General features: G+C 40.6%; 1 pseudogene; it reads right to left on the reverse strand.

The window, feature by feature from the left end:
• Positions 1-13,460: 13,460 nt before the first annotated feature.
• Positions 13,461-13,918, reverse strand: LOC127483124 (fatty acid-binding protein 5 pseudogene; annotated as a pseudogene).
• Between the last annotated feature and the right edge of the window lie 704 nt (positions 13,919-14,622).

The raw sequence follows: 14,622 nt of genomic DNA on the forward strand, positions 1-14,622 counted from the left end.
CTACACTCAGGATGCAGAACTCCTGTAAACTGCCTCTCACTACTTCCAATGCACAGATGTCCTGTAAGCTGCTTGTCTTTTACTCAGACTACTGAAAACCTGCATATTGCGTAAGACTACACCAATGCTACAGAACTCCCGTAAAGTGTTTCCTACACCCAGGATGCAGAACTCCTGTAAACTGCCTCTCACTACTTCCAATATACAGAAATCCGGTAAGCTGCTTCTCTTTTACTCAGAATACTCAAACGCCGCATAGTGCGTAAGACTACTCCCATGCTACAGAACTCCCGTAAAGTGTTTCCTACACCCACGATGCAGAACTCCTGCAAACTGCCTCTCACTACTTCCAGCTAACAGAAATCCTGTAAGCTGCCTCTCTTTTACTCAGACTCCTGAAAACCCGTACAGTTGCGAAAGGCTACTCCCATGCTACAGAACTCCCGTAAAGTGTTTCCTACACTCAGGATACAGAACTCCTTTAAACTGCATCACACTACTTCCAATGTAAAGAAATCCTGTAAGCTGCTTCTCTTTTTCTCAGACTACTGGAAACCCGCATAGTGCGTAAGACTTCTCCCATGCTTCCGAACTTCCGTAAAGTGTTTCCTACCCTCAGGATCCAGAACTCCTTTAAACTGCATCACACTACTTCCAATGTAAAGAAATCCTGTAAGCTGCTTCTCTTTTCCTCAGACTACTGAAAACCCGCATAGTGCCAAAGACTACTACCATGCTACAGAACTCCCGTAAAGTGTTTCCTACACTCAGGATGCAGGACTCCTTTAAACTGCCTCTCACTACTTCCAATGTACAGAAATCCTGTAAGCTGCTTCTCTTTTACTCAGACTGTTGAAACCCGCATAGTGAGTAAGACTACTCCCATGCTACAGAACTCCCGTAAAGTGTTTCCTACACTCAGGATACAGAACTCGTGTAAACTGCCTCTCACTACTTCCAATGTACAGAAATCCTGCAAGCTGCTTCTCTTTTACTCAGACTACTGAAAACCCGCATAGTGCGTAAGACTTCTCCCATTCTACAGAATTCCCGTAAAGTGTTTCCTACACTCAGGATGCAGAACTCCTTTAAACTGCATCACACTACTTCCAATGTAAAGAAATCCTGAAAGCTGCTTCTCTTTTACTCAGACTACTGAAAACCTGCATAGTGCGTAAGACTTCTCCCATGCTAACGAACTCCTGTAAAGTGTTTCCTACACTCAGGATGCAAAACTCCTGTAAATTGCCTCTCACTAATTCCAATGTACAGAAATCCTGTAAGCTGCTTCTCTTTTACTCAGACTACTGAAAATCCGTATAGTTGCGTAAGGCTGCTCCCATGCTACAGAACTCCCGTAAAGTGTTTCCTACACTCTTGATGCAGAACTCCTGTAAACTGCCTCTCACTACTTCCAATGAACAGAAATCCTGTAAGCTGCTTCTCTTTTACTCAGACTACTGAAAACCCGTATATTTGGGTAAGGCTACTCCCATGCTACAGAATTCCCGTAAAGTGTTTCCTACACTCAGGATGCAGAACTCCTGTAAACTGCCTCTCACTACTTCCAATGTACAGAAATCCTGTAAGCTGCTTCTCTTTTACTCAGACTACTGAAAACCCGCATAATGCGTAAGACTACTCCCATGCTACAGAACTCCGTAAAGTGTTTCCTACACTCAGGATGCAGAACTCCTGTAAACTGCCTCTCACTACTTCCAACGTACAGAAATCCTGTAAGCTGCTTCTCTTTTACTCAGACTACTGAAAACCCGCATAGTTGCGTAAGACTACGCCCATGCTACAGAACTCCCGTAAGGTGTTTCCTACCCTCAAGATGCAGAACTCCTGTAAACTGCCTCTCACTACTTCCAATGTACAGAAATCCTCTAAGGTGCTTCTCTTTTACTCAGACTACTGAAAACCCCCATAGTGCGTAAGACTTCTCCCATCATACCGAACTCCCGTAAAGTGTTTCCTACACTCAGGATGTAGAACTCCTGTAAACTGCCTCTCACTACTTCCAATGTAAAGAAATCCTGTAAGCTGCTTCTCTTTTACTCAGACTACTGAAAACCCGCATAGTGCGTAAGACTACTCCCATGCTACAGAACTCCCGTAAAGTGTTTACTACACTCAGGTTGCAGAACTCCTGTAAACTGCCTCTCACTACTTCCAATGTACAGAAATCCTGTAAGCTGCTTCTCTTTTACTCAGACTACTGAAACCCTGCATAGTGCGTAAGACTACAACCATGCTACTGAACTCCCGTAAAGTGCTTCCTACACTCAGGCAGCAGAATTCCGGTAAACTGCTTCGCTCTACATCCAACTTACAGAAATCTTGTGAGCTGCATCTGCTACACACAGGCTACGGAAATCCGGCATATTGAGTATGGCTAGAGCCATGTTACAGAACTCCCTTAAACTGTCTACTACACTCAGGATGCAGAACTCCAGTAAACTGCGTCTTTCTACTTCCAGCTAACAGAAATCCTGTAAGCTGCTTGTCTTTTACACAAACTACTGAAAACCCGCATAGTGCCAAAGACTACTCCCATGCTACAGAACTCCCGTAAAGTGTTTCCTACACTCAGGATTCAGAACTCCTGTAAACTGCCTCGCACTACTTCCAATGTACAGAAATCCTCTAAGCTGCTTCTCTTTTACTCAGACTACTCAAAATCCTCATATTGCGTAAGACTTCTCCCATGTTACCGAACTCCCGTAAAGTGTTTCCTACACTCAGGATGCAGAACTCCTGTAAACTGCCTCTCACTACTTCCAATGTACAGAAATCCTGCAAGCTACTTCTATTTTACTCAGACTACTGAAAACCCCCATAGTGCGTAAGACTTCTCCCATCATACCGAACTCCCGTAAAGTGTTTCCTACACTCAGGATGCAGAATTCCTTTACACTGCCTCTCACTACTTCCAGCTAACCGAAATCCTGTAAGCTGCTTCTCTTTTACTCAGAATACTGAAAACCCGTATAGTTGTGTAAGGCTACTCCCATGCTACAGAATTCCCGTAAAGTGTTTCCTACACTCAGTATGCAGAACTCCTGTAAACTGCCTCTCACGACCTCCAATGTACAGAAATCCTGTAAGCTGCTTCTCTTTTACTCAGACTACTGAAAACCCGCATAGTGCGTAAGACTACTCCCATGCTACAGAACTCCCGTAAAGTGTTTCCTACACTCAGGATGCAGAACTCCTGTAAACTGCCTCTCACTACTTCCAATGTACGGAAATCCTGTAAGCTTCTTCTCTTTTACTCAGACTACTGAAAACCCGCATAGTTGCGTAAGACTACTCCCATGCTACAGAACGCCCGTAAAGTTTTTCCTACCCTCAGGATGCAGAACTCCTGTAAACTGCCTCTCACTACTTCCAATGTACAGAAATCCTGCAAGCTGCTTCTCTTTTACTCAGACTACTGAAAACCCGCATAGTGCGTAAGACTTCTCCCATTCTACAGAATTCCCGTAAAGTGTTTCCTACACTCAGGATGCAGAACTCCTTTAAACTGCATCACACTACTTCCAATGTAAAGAAATCCTGAAAGCTGCTTCTCTTTTACTCAGACTACTGAAAACCTGCATAGTGCGTAAGACTTCTCCCATGCTACCGAACTCCTGTAAAGTGTTTCCTACACTCAGGATGCAGAACTCCTGTAAATTGCCTCTCACTAATTCCAATGTACAGAAATCCTGTAAGCTGCTTCTCTTTTACTCAGACTACTGAAAACCCGCATAGTGCGTAAGACTTCTCCCATGGTACCGAGCTCCCGTAAAGTGTTTCCTACCCTCAGGATGCAGAACTCCTGTAAACTGCCTCTCACTACTTCCAATGTACCGAGGTCTTTTTTTTTTTTTCACTTTTTTTGCCATTGTAGTTTTTTTTTTTAAATTTTTTTTTAATTTTTTTTATTTTTTTTATCTTTTATTTAATGAATATAAATTTCCAAAGTACGACTCATGTGTTACAATGGCTTCCCCCCCAATACCGTCCCTCCGACCCACAACGCCCCCCTTCCCACTCCCTCTCCCCCTCCATTGACGTCAAGATTCATTTTCGATTATCTTAATATACAGAAGATCAGCCTAGCATACCTTAAGTAAGTATTTCAACAGTTTGCTCCCACACAGAAACATAAAGTGAAAAATAATAGATGATTTTTTTTAAATGATGATGAAATCAGATCAGACCTATTGTCATGTTTAATCCCAGTGAGAGTCAAGTTTGGAATTGATAATTAATTTTTTTTTTTTACAGAAGATCAGTTTAGTGTACATTAAGTAAAGATTTCAATCGTTTGCACCGCCATAGAAACACAAAGTGAAATATACTGTTTGAGTACTCGTTATAGCATTAAGCCTCAGTGTACAGCACGTTAAGGACAGAGATCCTACATGAGGAGTAAGTGCACAGTGACTCCTGCCGTTGACCTCACAAATTGACATCCTGTTTATGGCATCAGTAATCTCCCTATGCACCAGTTATGAGTTTCCAAGGCTATGGAAGCCCCCTGAGTTCTCCGACTCTTATCTTGTTTAGACACGGTCATAGTCAAAGTGGAGGTTCTCTCCTCCCTTCAGAGAAAGGCACCTCCCTCTTTGAAGACCTGTTCTTTCCACTGGGATCTCACTCACAGAGATCTTTTTGCCAGAGTGTCTTGGCTTTCCATGCCTGAAATACTCTCATGGGCTTTTCAGCCAGATCCGAGTGCCTTCAGGGCTGATTCTGAGGCCGGAGTGCTATTTAGGACATCCGCCATTCTATGAGTCTGCTGAGCATCTCACTTCCCATGCTGGACCACTCTCCCCTTTATCCATTCTATCGGTTGGTGTCAGCAGATACTAGACTTGCCCATGTGCTCCCCTTGACTCTCAGTCCTTTCATTATGATCAATTGTGAACTGAAATTGATCAATTGGAATAGCGAGATGGCATTGGCACATGCCACCTTGATGGGATTGAATTGGAATCCCCTGGTATGTTTCCAACTCTACCAATTGGGGCAAGTCAGCCCGAGCATGCCCCAAATTACACATCTCTTCCCTCTCTTATTCCCACTCTTACGTTCAACAGGGATCACATTTCAGTTAATTTTCAACACTCAAGAATAACTGTGTGATAATTACAGAATTAAACCAGTCATATCAAGTAGAACAGACAAAAAAAATACTATGAGGGATAATGTATTAAGTTGTCCATCAGCAGTCAGGGCTATGCTGATCAAGTCACCATTTCTCATAGAGTCCACTTCACTTCAGGAGGTTTCCCCTTTGGTGTTCAGTCAGTTGTCACCGATCAGGGAGGACATATGGTATTTGTCCCTTTGGGACTGGCTTACTTCACTCAGCATGATGTGTTCCAGATTCCTCCATTTTGTTGCAAATGACTGGATTTCGTTGTTTCTTACTGCGGTATAGTACTCTAAAGAATACATATCCCATAATTTCTTTATCCAGTCTACCGTTGATGGGCATTTAGGTTGGTTCCAGGTCTTGGCTATTGTGAATTGTGCTGCAATAAACATTAGGGTGCAGACCGCTTTTTTGTTTATCAATTTAAACTCCTTTGGGTAAATTCCAAGGAGTGGGATGGCTGGGTCGAATGGTAGGGTTATAATCAGGTTTCTGAGGAATCTCCAGACTGATTTCCATAGTGGCTTGACCAGTTTGCATTCCCACCAACAGTGGGTTAGTGTCCCTTTTTCCCCACATGCTCGCCAGCATCTGTTGTTGGTAGATTTCTGTATGTGAGCCATTCTAACCGGGGTGAGGTGAAACCTCATTGTGGTTTTGATTTGCATTTCCCTGATTGCTAGTGACCTTGAACATTTTTTCATGTGCCTGTTGGCCATTTGGATTTCCTCTTTTGAAAAATGTCTATTGAAGTCCTTGGCCCATCTCTTAAGTGGGTTGTTGGTTTTGTTTTTGTGGAGTTTCTTGATCTCTTTGTAGATTCTGGTTATTAACCCTTTATCTGTTGCATAGTTTGCAAATATTTTTTCCCATTCTGTCGGTTGTCTCTTCACTCTCCTGACTGTTTCTTTTGCAGTACAGAAACTTCTCAATTTGATGCAATCCCAATAGTTGATTTTGGCTTTGACTGTCTGTGCCTCCCGGGTCTTTTCCAGAAATTCTTTGCCTGTGCCAATATCTTGAAGGGTTTCTCCAATGTTCTCTAATAACTTAATGGTGTCAGGACGAAGATTTAGGTCTTTAATCCACGTTGAGTGGATTTTTGTGTAAGGTGTAAGGTAGGGGTCTTGCTTCATGATTCTGCACGTGGAAATCCAGTTTTCCCAGCACCATTTATTGAATAGACTGTCCTTGCTCCAGGAATTAGTTTTAGGTCCTTGATCAAATATAAGCTGGCTGTAGATGTTTGGGTTGATTTCTGGTGTTTCAATTCTGTTCCATTGGTCTATCCATCTGTTTCTGTACCAGTACCATGCTGTTTTGATTACAACTGCCCTGTAGTATGTCCTGAAGTCTGGTATTGTGATGCCTCCGGCTTTGTTTTTGTTGTACAAGATTGCTTTAGCTATTCGAGGTCTCTTGTGCCTCCATATGAATTTCAGCATCATTTTTTCTAGATCTGCGAAGAATGTCTTTGGTATCTTGATTGGGATTGCATTGAATCTATAAATTGCTTTTGGGAGAATGGACATTTTGATGATGTTGATTCTTCCAATCCATGAGCATGGAAGATTTTTCCATTTTTTGGTATCCTCTTCTATTTCTTTCTTTAAGGTTTTGTAATTTTCATCGTAGAGATCTTTAACGTCCTTGGTTAAGTTTATTCCAAGGTATTTGATTGTTTTTGTAGCTATTGTGAATGGGATTGATCTTAGAAGTTCTTCCTCAGCCATGGCATTGTCTGTGTATACAAAGGCTGTTGATTTTTGTGCATTGATTTTATATCCTGCCACTTTGCCAAACTCCTCTATGAGTTCCAATAGTCTCTTAGTAGAGTTCTTTGGATCCTCTAAGTACAGAATCATATCGTCTGCAAAGAGGGATAGTTTGACTTCTTCCTTCTTGATTTGTATTCCTTTGATTTCTTTTTCTTGTCTGATGGCTCTGGCTAAAACTTCCAGAACTATGTTAAATAGCAGTGGTGAGAGTGGGCATCCCTGCCTGGTGCCAGATTTCAGTGGAAATGCTTCCAACTTTTCCCCATTCAATAGGATGCTGGCTGTGGGTTTTTTATAAATTGCTTTGATTATATTGAGGAATGTTCCTTCTATACCCAATTTGCTTAGAGTTTTCATCATGAAAGGGTGTTGAATTTTATCAAATGCTTTCTCTGCATCAATTGAGATAATCATATGGTTTTTCTTCTGCAGTCTGTTAATGTGGTGAATCACATTGATTGATTTGCGAATGTTGAACCATCCCTGCATACCAGGGATGAATCCCACTTGGTCTGGGTGGATGATTTTCCTGATGTGTTGTTGTATTCTATTGGCCAGAGTTTTATTGAGGATTTTTGCGTCTATGTTCATCAGGGATATTGGTCTGTAATTTTCTTTCAGTGTTGCATCTTTCTCTGGCTTAGGGATTAAGGTGATGCTGGCTTCATAGAAAGAATTTGGGAGGATTCCCTCTTTTTCGATTGTTCTGAATAGTTTGAGAAGAAATGGGATTAGTTCTTCTTTAAATGTCTGGTAGAATTCAGCAGTGAATCCATCTGGTCCTGGGCTTTTCTTTGTTGGGAGGGCCTTTATTACTGTTTCAATTTCTGTTTCAGTTATGGGTCTATTTAGGTTTTCGATTCAATTTAGGTAGGTTGCATGTGTCCAGGAATCTATCCATTTCTGATAGGTTTTCCTGTTTGCTGGCGTACAGGTCCTTGTAGTAATTTCTGATGATTCTTTTTATTTCTGTGGTGTCTGTTGTTACGTTTCCTTTTTCATCTCTGATTTTATTGATTTGGGTCTTTTCTCTTCTTTTTTTAGTTAGTTGGGCCAATGGGGTGTCAATTTTGTTTATTTTTTCAAAAAACCAGCTTCTCGCTTGGCTGATTTTTTGTAATGTTTTTTTTGGATTCAATCCTGTTAATTTCTTCTCTGGTTTTAATTATTTCTCTTCTCCTACTAGATTTGGGTTTGGTTTGCTGCAGTTTTTCTAGGTCCTTGAGGTGCGCTGAAAGCTCATTTATTTGGTACCTTTCCAATTTCTTGGTATAGGCACCTATTGCTATAAATTTGCCTCTCAATACTGCTTTTGCTGTATCCCATAAGTTTTGATATGTTGTGTTGTTGTCTTCATTTACTTCCAGAAAGTTTTTGATTTCTCTTTTGATTTCTTGAATGACCCAGTGTTCATTCAGGAGCATGTTGTTCAGTCTCCATGTGTTTGCATACTTTCTGGGGTTTCCTGAGTTGCTAATTTCCAGCTTCATCCCGCTGTGGTCTGAGAAGCTGCATGGTATGATTCTAATTCTTTTAAATTTGCTGAGACTTGATTTATGGCCTAGTATGTGGTCAATCCTAGAGAAGGTTCCATGCGCTGCTGAGAAGAATGTGAAGTCTGCAGATGTAGGGTTGAAAGTTCTGTAGATATCTGTTAGATCCATTTGGGCAATAGTGTCAATTAAATCTGCTGTTTCCTTGTTGATCTTCTGTCCGGATGATCTGTCTATTTCTGAGAGTGGAGTATTGAAGTCCCCCAGTACTATTGTATTGGAATCTAAATCTCCCTTTAAGTCCCTTAACATATCTTTTAAATAGACCGGTGCCCTGTAATTAGGTGCATATACATTTATAATAGTTACATCTTCCTGTTGAATTGAACCCTTAATCATTATATAGTGTCCCTCTTTGTCTCTCTTAACAGTTTTTGTATTAAAGTTTATTTTGTCTGATATTAATATGGCTACACCTGCTTTTTTTTGGTTTCTGTTGGCATGGAATATCTTTTTCCAACCTTTCACTTTCAGTCTGCATGCCTCTTTGTTAGAGAGATGTGTTTCTTGTAGGCAACAAATAGTTGGGTTGTGTTCTGTGAGCCAGTCAGCTAAACGGTGTCTTTTAACTGAAGAATTCAGACCATTAATGTTCAATGTGACTATTGATACGTAGTGACTTTGCCCTGCCATTTTCCCGGAAATATTTTCTAGTATATGCTTTGAGCTTCCCATGCTCTTTTACTGGTAGGTGTTCTTCCTTTCCCTTCTTTCATATTGATGGCCGTGTTTCTGTGTTTCTGAGTGTAGCACATCTTTAAGTATCTTTTGCAGGGCCAGACGAGTGGCCACAAAGTCTTTCAATTTCTGTTTGCTATGAAAGGTCTTTATTTCACCTTCATTCACAAATGAGAGCTTGGCAGGATATAATATTCTGGGCTGGCAATTTTTCTCTCTTAGCACCTGTGCTATGTCTCGCCATTCCCTCCCAGCTTGTAGGGTTTCTGATGAGAAGTCAGCTGTGAGTCTGATTGGAGATCCTCTGAGAGTAATCTGACGTTTCTCTCTTGCACATTTAGGATCTTTTCTTTATGTTTCACTGTGGTAAGTTTAATTACCACGTGTCGTGGTGAGGATCTCTTTTGGTCATGTTTATTGGGGGTTCTATGAGCTTCCTGTACTAGGATATCTCTGTCCTTCTCCAAACCTGGAAAGTTCTCTGCTAGTATCTCACTAAAAAGGCCTTCTAATCCTTTCTCTCTCTCCATGCCTTCAGGAACTCCTAGAACTCGAATGTTGGTTTTTTTAATAGTATCCTGTAGATTCCCAACAATATTTTTTAGGTTTCTAATTTCCTCTTCTTTTCTTTGGTTTGACTATATGTTTTCCTGTGCTCTATCTTCTAAGTCCGATATTCTCTCTTCTGCTTCACCCATTCTGTTTTTAAGGCTTTCTAATGTGTTTGTCATTTGATCTATTGAGCTCTTCATAAAGAAAGAAAGAAAGAAACTGATAACAATTACTGCTTTTAGAGAGTAGTTAAAATAAAGTTTTGAAAATAAGTCTTTCCCTACCTGTCTTTTTTTTTTTTTTTTTTTTGACAGGCAGAGTGGACAGTGAGAGAGAGAGACAGAGAGAAAGGTCTTCCTTTGCCGTTGGTTCACCCTCCAATGGCCGCCGCGGCCGGCGCGCTGCGGCCGGCGCACCGTGCTGATCCGATGGCAGGAGCCAGGAGCCAGGTGCTTTTCCTGGTCTCCCATGGGGTGCAGGGCCCAAGCACCTGGGCCATCCTCCACTGCACTCCCTGGCCACAGCAGAGGGCTGGCCTGGAAGAGGGGCAACCGGGACAGAATCCGGCGCCCCGACCGGGACTAGAACCCGGTGTGCCGGCGCCGCAAGGCGGAGGATTAGCCTAGTGAGCCGCGGCGCCGGCCCCTACCTGTCTTTTATAAGACTTGAATTTTGAAACTTTTCAATCTATGTCATACATGTAAAAGAGGTCCCTGGAACTCTCATACACTGTTGGGAGGGAATGTACATTAGTACAGTCATTCTAGAAAACAGTATGGAAATTAAAAAACACACCTAAAATTTAGGTGTTAAAATTAAAAAAAAAAACCTAAAATTTAAACAACCGTATAATCTAGCAATTCCACTGCTGGGTATATGTCGAAAAGAAAGGAAATCAGTATGTCAAAAAAACATCTGTACTCCCACGTTTATTGTGGCACAATTAGGAAAAACCTAGATATGGAATAAACTTATGTGTTTGTTGATGGATGAGTGGATTATTAAAAATTGGTAACAGAGAGAATGTTTGGCCTAAGTGATTAAGAAGCCTGCATCCCACATCATGCTGGGGTTCAATTCTGGCTCTGGTTCCTGACTCCAGTTTCTCACCAAAGAAAACTCTGGGAGACAGAGGTGATGGCTCAAATAATTTGGTTTCAGTCTCCCATGGGGGAGAATTGGATTGAGCTCCCAGCTGCCAGCTTCTATCTTGACCCAGTCCCAGCCATTGTAGGCGTTTGGGGAGTAAGCCAGCAGATGGGAACTCTCTCTTCTGTCTGTTCATCTCTCTTGCTTTTTCTCTGAATCTCAAATAAATGAATAAAGCTGTTTTTGAAAATGTAAAATGTGATACAAACATACACATAATGGAATACCATTCAGCCATAAACACAATGAAATCCTGTCATTCTCAGCAACATAGATGACATAGTGTGTCCGACACTGAAAGATAAATACTGCATGTTCTTGCTTGTGTGTGGTATCTAAAAATTTTGCTTTCATGCAAGTAAATAGTAGAAAAGTGGTTATAAGGGAAGGGTGACAGGAGGAAGGTGGCACAGAGGGAGGGTGGTTAACAGGTACTAGGGTGCAGTAGGATATAAGGAATAACTTCTAATGTTCAATAGTACAATAAGATAACTATGGTTGAAAATAACTGTGTATTTTAAAATAACTAGTAGCAGGGATTTTGAATATTCCCAATAAATAGAAATGATAAATGCTTGAAATGATAGATAGATCACTTATTCTGATCATAACACATTGCATACATATATTAAAGTGTCCATAGCATGCATAGTTATTATGTGTCAAATAAAAGTGCCTCTTGATTTATGATATTAATGAACTCCTCTGAGGCTGTTGAAGCTTCAACTCACAAATTCATTTGCTCTGTTTTCCTCCTTCCCTCGTCCTCCTCCGTTCCTCCCCTGTCCTTCTTCCCTTCCCCCTTCCTCATTCTTTCCCCCAGCAGTAACAAAATAAATTTATTTTTAATCTGATGTTTGTGGGCATTTTGCAGCAGAAAGATATTTGGGTTGTATGATATTCATAATATTCCTAGATTTTGAAATCCTCCTGGTTTCTTTGTAAAATTTGTTAATATAATAAGGTGAACAACTTTTGTCTATTTCATGTATACAAATTTAGGAACACAGTGCTACTTCCCACCCTTCCACCCATAGTCCCGCCCTCCTTTCTCCTTCCTTTCTTATTCTTTATTTTAATGTTTACAATTACATACATTAAGTTTATTTTATAATCATAAGCTCCACTAAATAAAGAATTCAACAAATAGTAAGAAAAAAAACCAAAAAACACTGTTCCTCAACAGTAGAGACAAGGACTGTAAACAATAATCAAATCTCAAAATGTCAATTTCACTCACATACATTACATTTTTTTGAACTCTGTCAGTTGCCACAGATCAGGGAGAACATGATATTTGTCTTTTTGGGTCTGGCTTATTTCACTAAATACAATGGTTTCCAGTTGCATCCATTTTGTTACAAAAGACAGAATTTCATTCTTTTTTTATGGCTGAATAGTATTCCACAGTGTATATATACCATATTTTCTTTTCATTGGCACCTGTACTGTCAATTTTTTTATTTGACAGGTAGTTATAGACAGTGAGAGAGAGACAGAGAGAAAGGTCTTCCTTGTGTTGGTTTATTCCCCAAATGGCCGCCACAGCCGGTGCTGCACCGATCTGAAGCCAGGAGCCAGGTGCTTCTCCTGGTCTCCCCATGCAGGTGCAGTGGCCCAAGCACTTGGGCCATCCTCCACTGCCCTCCCGGGCCACAGCAGAGAGCTGGACTGGAAGAAGAGCAACCGGGACTAGAACCAGGTGCCCATATGGGATGCCGGTGCCACAGGCAGAGGATTAACCAAGTGAACCATGGCACCGGCCCCTGTACTATCATTTTTTAAATGCCAATAGGATGGTCCAAAATCATATTGCATTGTTTTAATTTGCACTTTCAAATTACAAATTTTTCTAATTTATATTAGCCATTTTGTTTTTTAAAAATAAATTAACATAATAAACAAGCATCATATATGGTTGATACCACATAAACATATCCAAATGTATGATAAATGTGGTGGTAGGTAATAAATGTGACTGTATCTTTCCAGAGTTAAAAATTTAAAGCAACTATTTCTCAAAATCCTACACTTTCCTAGTGGATAGAAAAGTAATTTACTAATTCTAAGTCCATCTATAGTTTGGATGTGTCATTGGACTTAGAATCTTTTTCGTTGAACCCTCTGGTATCATGCCAGAATTACACTGTTGAGATATTTTTGCTTACAGTTTGAATTCTACTCTATTCTTTTGTTACATAAATTTTGGAATTGGAATTTTAAAAGGAATTGCTTTATTATTATCAATGTAAAATTACTCTAGTGGTAAGTTTGAAATTTTGAAATTTTTATTTTCAAGGTTTTGCTTTTTTATATTCTGGAAGTATGAAATTTAATAATTTCTTGTCATCAAAGAACAAAGTTCTTTCTTTTTTTTTTTTTCACACAAGCACATTATGTAATGCCCAGAGATGATTCCAATTAAACCAACACTTTCAGAATAGTTGCATACAAAATATTTGTGATAAAGATAATTGAATCTAGTCCTGAAATTTAAAAAAAAAAAAAAGAAAACAGCTGCAATGGTCCAGATTTGGGCCTTGAACTGAGCTTGTTCAATCTTGCAGCTAATGCCTGTTGAAAGTAATTATGAGATTTTTATTCTGCTTTCTCATAGACCTGATGGCAGGTGACATTGCACATGACTTAGTCTACCTTTAATTTCCCATCTTGCAAGACTTTCCTTCCCATCCTACCACAGATAAACCATCCCACCACACTAAGCCAATGTGAGGTCTGTGAAGGTGCAGATAGTCCGAGTTTTTCTGCCATCAACTGCAGTTTCTTTAAATTTCTCTCCCAGGGTTAAAGGTTTTTATGATGAGGATTTTGCCGTCCTAAGTGATGGTGCAATCTTGTTTCACCATTTCACCCATTTTTCACAGAGCTGGTCCCTCCCACTCCTATTCCTTCATGTTTTCCTCAAAGCCTTGGCTGTGCACCAGATGCCGCCTTTCTACCAACTGCTGAATGCTGGTCGTGTCGAGCACTGGCAGGCGCGCACAGCAAGCGGAGCAATGGCCGTGGGTGCACACCTGGTGTGAGAACAAGGTATTTCACTGCATTTATTTAGAGCTTCTTCTAGATTCCTCAGTAAAATGTTGTGCTTTTCTTTACTGTCACCACTGCATGTATCTTACTGAGTTTACTACAAAGTATTCGGAATTCATAGGCCCTTCTCCAATGGTTAGGTCCCTTTGCTGTGTTTCTTGTGTCCTATTGTGTTCGTTAGTACCTCTGCAGCTCTGCGCAGTACCCATGCTGTCAGAATAGCTCATGTGAGCTTTGAATACCACAGGTCTGGCAAACGTCATTTCTCCCTCTTGTGCTTGACAGTGACCACCTCTTATACTCCTTTTAAGACCTGTGGAGAGTTTACAGTGACCTACTGCTGGACCAAGAGCTATGCTTTCCATAAGCAATGGTTGACTGTCACCGTTTATACTGCCACCCCACAGTGAGCACAGCACTTGTACTTCTGATCCCTGCCTGGATATCAGATTTCAAGCGTTTCCTTCCTCACAGGACTTCTACCCACCCAGGGCCCCTATAACAACCCTAAAAATGTCAGTTCCTTCTTTCCATTTGAATCCAGAGATTTGCGCCTATGCTTATTAAATGTCTATGTGATACCATAGGACACATAAAAGGAAATAATTTTGAATCAGAAAATTTCCAAAAGAAAGAAAAGCCATAGTTATTTTCTATTGAAATTCTTTGTCATAAGTAGGTTTTTGAAGGTAAAATAAGATCTTTCATC

The sequence above is a fragment of the Oryctolagus cuniculus genome, chromosome 8, assembly GCF_051225735.1.
Source record: "Oryctolagus cuniculus isolate XC-2025 breed Fujian yellow rabbit chromosome 8, ASM5122573v1, whole genome shotgun sequence".
Lineage (NCBI taxonomy): Eukaryota > Metazoa > Chordata > Mammalia > Lagomorpha > Leporidae > Oryctolagus > Oryctolagus cuniculus.